The sequence below is a fragment of the Schistocerca serialis genome, unplaced genomic scaffold (assembly GCF_023864345.2).
Source record: "Schistocerca serialis cubense isolate TAMUIC-IGC-003099 unplaced genomic scaffold, iqSchSeri2.2 HiC_scaffold_1235, whole genome shotgun sequence".
Taxonomy (NCBI): domain Eukaryota; kingdom Metazoa; phylum Arthropoda; class Insecta; order Orthoptera; family Acrididae; genus Schistocerca; species Schistocerca serialis.
In genome coordinates this window covers 425,001-430,000 of record NW_026047442.1, presented here as the reverse complement: position 1 = coordinate 430,000, position 5,000 = coordinate 425,001, and the positions used below count along the sequence as shown (strand labels likewise).

The 5,000-nt window shown below is 53.0% G+C and overlaps 1 non-coding gene across 1 annotated transcript in view; it reads left to right on the top strand.

Moving 5' to 3' along the window:
* The first annotated feature begins 3,834 nt into the window (after positions 1 to 3,834).
* LOC126436421 (small subunit ribosomal RNA) overlaps positions 3,835 to 5,000 on the top strand; it is a 1,909-nt gene continuing 743 nt past the window's right edge. Inside the window, exon 1 of the ribosomal RNA XR_007580653.1 lies at positions 3,835 to 5,000. This exon is cut by the window's right edge and continues 743 nt beyond it. This is a non-coding gene — a ribosomal RNA (small subunit ribosomal RNA).

Below are 5,000 nucleotides of genomic sequence, written 5' to 3'. Positions count from 1 at the left end.
TATCTCGGAACAGTAACGACAGTCGGAGCCTCCTGGCGTTGCACTCGCAGTCGCAAAAAACGCTGGGCAAATATATTTCTCGGAAGAGTAACGACAGTCCGAGCCTCCTGCGTGGGAAGAGTCTTTCTAGGCCCTGACCCACGGGAAGGGTTTAGCTTCCCCCATCCCGGACATTTGAAGTCGTCACACTACCGGTATTGACTAATAGACTGATTGCTGATAATCACTAGCCATACACTGGGGGAAACGGCCGACAGGGGCAGCAACATAGTGGAGCCGCAGTGTCACTAATGTACAGAGATAGAACAGTTTCGACTGGAACCAGAGTAACCGTATACACGGCACTGATTAGTAATAAATGCAGAGCCATCAGAATACAGATAATATATACAACCGTCCCTATACATGCTGAAAGACTCTGCACACAATGAGAACCACACGTCAGCCAGACACTATCACACACTACTCTCTGCCTCTAACAGGCACACACACAATATCTAACTAACCACCAGCATGGAAGAACATCCGGTGCATCCTCTCCGCCACATTACACAATCCACACTATCATAACCAGACCGGGAGGTCCACCCAGAAAACAGAATATCCCACCCTTCCGACATCCGCCATTGCTCAGCTAAGCCACGAACACCCACACATGTCCTACACAGGGGTGCACCCAACATCACCATACTGCCTCCTGTCACAGTACACAAACAATGGCAGGAATGAAAGACACAGATCTGCCACAACCTTGGAATCGGAGCGCCGCCTGTCATGAGCCACAAGTGCATCCTGACGTGACAAATCGGATGATCCCGCAGGCATGCACTTACGATAATCACTATCAACGAACCTGCCGCCGCCCCCCCCCCCCAAATACACCTTTCCCTACAACAATGTGTACCTTAACCTAAGCTATATCGTACCTTAACCTAACCGACATTGCGCCTTAACCTAACCTACGTTGTACCTTAACCTAACCTATGTTGTACCTTAACCTAACCTATGTTGTACCTTAACCTAACCTACGTTGTGCCTTAACCTAACCTACGTTGTGCCTTAACCTAACCTACGTTGTGCCTTAACCTAACCTACGTTGTGCCTTAACCTAACCTACGTTGTGCCTTAACCTAACCTACGTTGTGCCTTAACCTAACCTACGTTGTGCCTTAACCTAACCTACGTTGTGCCTTAACCTAACCTACGTTGTGCCTTAACCTAACCTACGTTGTGCCTTAACCTAACCTACGTTGTGCCTTAACCTAACCTACGTTGTGCCTTAACCTAACCTACGTTGTGCCTTAACCTAACCTACGTTGTGCCTTAACCTAACCTACGTTGTGCCTTAACCTAACCTACGTTGTGCCTTAACCTAACCTACGTTGTGCCTTAACCTAACCTACGTTGTGCCTTAACCTAACCTACGTTGTGCCTTAACCTAACCTACGTTGTGCCTTAACCTAACCTACGTTGTGCCTTAACCTAACCTACGTTGTGCCTTAACCTAACCTACGTTGTGCCTTAACCTAACTTACGTTGTGCCTTAACCTAACTTACGTTGTGCCTTAACCTAACTTACGTTGTGCCTTAACCTAACCCATGTTGTGCCTTAACCTAACCCATGTTGTGCCTTAACCTAACCCATGTTGTGCCTTAACCTAACCCATGTTGTGCCTTAACGTAACCCATGTTGTGCCTTAACGTAACCCATGTTGTGCCTTAACGTAACCCATGTTGTGCCTTAACGTAACCCATGTTGTGCCTTAACGTAACCCATGTTGTGCCTTAACGTAACCCATGTTGTGCCTTAACGTAACCCATGTTGTGCCTTAACGTAACCCATGTTGTGCCTTAACGTAACCCAATTTGTGCCTTAACGTAACCCAATTTGTGCCTTAACGTAACCCAATTTGTGCCTTAACGTAACCTAATTTGTGCCTTAACGTAACCTAATTTGTGCCTTAACGTAACCCATATTGCGCCTCAACCTAACCTATATTGCGCCTTAACCTGACGCACGTTGTCGCTGAACCTGCTCTGTAATTGTTATGCAACTCGTTAAATTAGTGTAGTGTTGCCTAACCGCAACCCTCGCAATATAGTTCGCTATTCGCACTGCCCGGTCCCCTGTGTATCGCGTCATGTTAAACACCTTGCAAGTGTTGCTGACTTTCCACATGCTCCTGCTATACACTGTAATGTGGATAGCAGCAGGACGTACATGCCCCCCCCTTCCCCCCTGCCTTCGCAAGCTGGTCGTTGAGAAGTTTGCATGTTCAATGCCCTTCGCATGCCGACGTACTCAGCCTACGTTGTGGTACGGCCTGTCACCTGTCCGCGGATGTACGCAAAACCCACAAACTGTGCTGCACATTGGTCCGTATGTACTGAATGATACATCGTGGCACATGTGTGACCGTACGACGACTGCGCCTAGCAACGGCGGACCATACAGTCCAAATATTGTGGACGCAGCTACGTGTCGTCTCCCTTTAGGAGCTGGATTGCAGTGTGGTACGCCATTCAGACGTGTGGGAGGAACGGACGCCCTGGATGGCGATCAGCATGAGCAGTCTGTTGATGTAGTGGAGCGTGTATTCGGACGTAGTCGTCTCTTCTCACACACTGTGATAGCATGTTGCACCGCGTTCCACATCTGCGACATGCTGCAGAGGCCGGCTGACAGTCGTTCGCGCAATGGACACCGCATACGTACGGGGGCTACCTTCCACGTGTTCTCTAGGCGTGCACATGTTGTTGCGTCTATGTGGGCAGACGTAGTGTGTTGTGACACCTGACACAGGCATGCAATACTCGTTGCAAATGGCGATGGACGTCTACGTTTGCTGGTGACGTTACGCAAATGAACAACTGGTAACCCGTTGTGGTGCGGTTGTTCTCGCTAGAGGTGAATCAGTGTTGGCGACGATCGGTCGAGCTATTAACCGGTTGTTTCATGGATACCCACCATGCCCACGAACGTGAAAGGGGACCCACCATGCCCACGAACGTGAAAGGGGATCTGGGTGTGAGGCGATACGCGGCGGTGGCTGGGTGGGACCGTCCCCGGCCGGTGAGGGGGGGCCGCCCGGCGTGCTGGCAGCGCGGTGCGTGGGCGCACGCGCTACAGCCGGCTGGTGGGGGCGGCCAGTGGCAGGCGCGCCGGCCGACGGACGCGGCAGGCGGCGCAGCTGCGCGCCGGCGCCCCCTGCTCGCGGCGCCTTGCGGCCAAAGTAGGTCCTCGCGGGCCCGGTGCGAAGCGCGGTGGCCATCTGCAGTGTGCTGGTCCGATTGAGGACTGTGTGCGCTGAGGATGCGCCGCCGCCCGGCGCTCGGCGCCGCGACGCCGTCTGCTGCTCGGTCGCCCCAGCGGTTCTCGCAGGTGGTTTGTATCGCAGCTGTGCGGACGTGTTGGCGCGTGCGCTGTGCTGGGAGAGTTCGCTTCGGCACCCAAGTGGGGCTTTTGTCCTTCTGTGGCGCTGGCGTTGGAGCTGCCGGTCACCGTAGGTGGCGCGTGTTGTCTCCCGCCGGCAATGCCACGACAGCACGCTCCCGGGCCTCTGTCGGCAGCGGCAAGCTCAGTTGGGAGCACGGGTGGTCGCACCTAAAGCGTCTACTCGCCTAACTCCGGGCGATTGCGCCTCTCTCGAACCCGACCAAGTACTTAGGACGGCGCTGCGCGCCGCCGGGACCTGAGAGGGTTTCGAGGTGTGTTGTGCAGGGGAGCTCAGCCTCCTCCTGTTTGCAGAATAATTGAGCGGACGCTTGCGTGTTCGCGCGGGCCCCCGGGACACACTCCCGGGCGGCCGGCTGCTCAGCTCTAGTTGACGCAGCTCCCTGGTTGATCCTGCCAGTAGTCATATGCTTGTCTCAAAGATTAAGCCATGCATGTCTCAGTACAAGCCGCATTAAGGTGAAACCGCGAATGGCTCATTAAATCAGTTATGGTTCCTTAGATCGTACCCACGTTACTTGGATAACTGTGGTAATTCTAGAGCTAATACATGCAAACAGAGTCCCGACCAGAGATGGAAGGGACGCTTTTATTAGATCAAAACCAATCGGTCGGCTCGTCCGGTCCGTTTGCCTTGGTGACTCTGAATAACTTTGGGCTGATCGCACGGTCCTCGTACCGGCGACGCATCTTTCAAATGTCTGCCTTATCAACTGTCGATGGTAGGTTCTGCGCCTACCATGGTTGTAACGGGTAACGGGGAATCAGGGTTCGATTCCGGAGAGGGAGCCTGAGAAACGGCTACCACATCCAAGGAAGGCAGCAGGCGCGCAAATTACCCACTCCCGGCACGGGGAGGTAGTGACGAAAAATAACGATACGGGACTCATCCGAGGCCCCGTAATCGGAATGAGTACACTTTAAATCCTTTAACGAGTATCTATTGGAGGGCAAGTCTGGTGCCAGCAGCCGCGGTAATTCCAGCTCCAATAGCGTATATTAAAGTTGTTGCGGTTAAAAAGCTCGTAGTTGGATTTGTGTCCCACGCTGTTGGTTCACCGCCCGTCGGTGTTTAACTGGCATGTATCGTGGGACGTCCTGCCGGTGGGGCGAGCCGAAGGCGTGCGACCGCCTCGTGCGTGCTCGTGCGTCCCGAGGCGGACCCCGTTGAAATCCTACCAGGGTGCTCTTTATTGAGTGTCTCGGTGGGCCGGCACGTTTACTTTGAACAAATTAGAGTGCTTAAAGCAGGCAAGCCCGCCTGAATACTGTGTGCATGGAATAATGGAATAGGACCTCGGTTCTATTTTGTTGGTTTTCGGAACCCGAGGTAATGATTAATAGGGACAGGCGGGGGCATTCGTATTGCGACGTTAGAGGTGAAATTCTTGGATCGTCGCAAGACGAACAGAAGCGAAAGCATTTGCCAAGTATGTTTTCATTAATCAAGAACGAAAGTTAGAGGTTCGAAGGCGATCAGATACCGCCCTAGTTCTAACCATAAACGATGCCAGCCAGCGATCCGCCGCAGTTCCTCCGATGACTC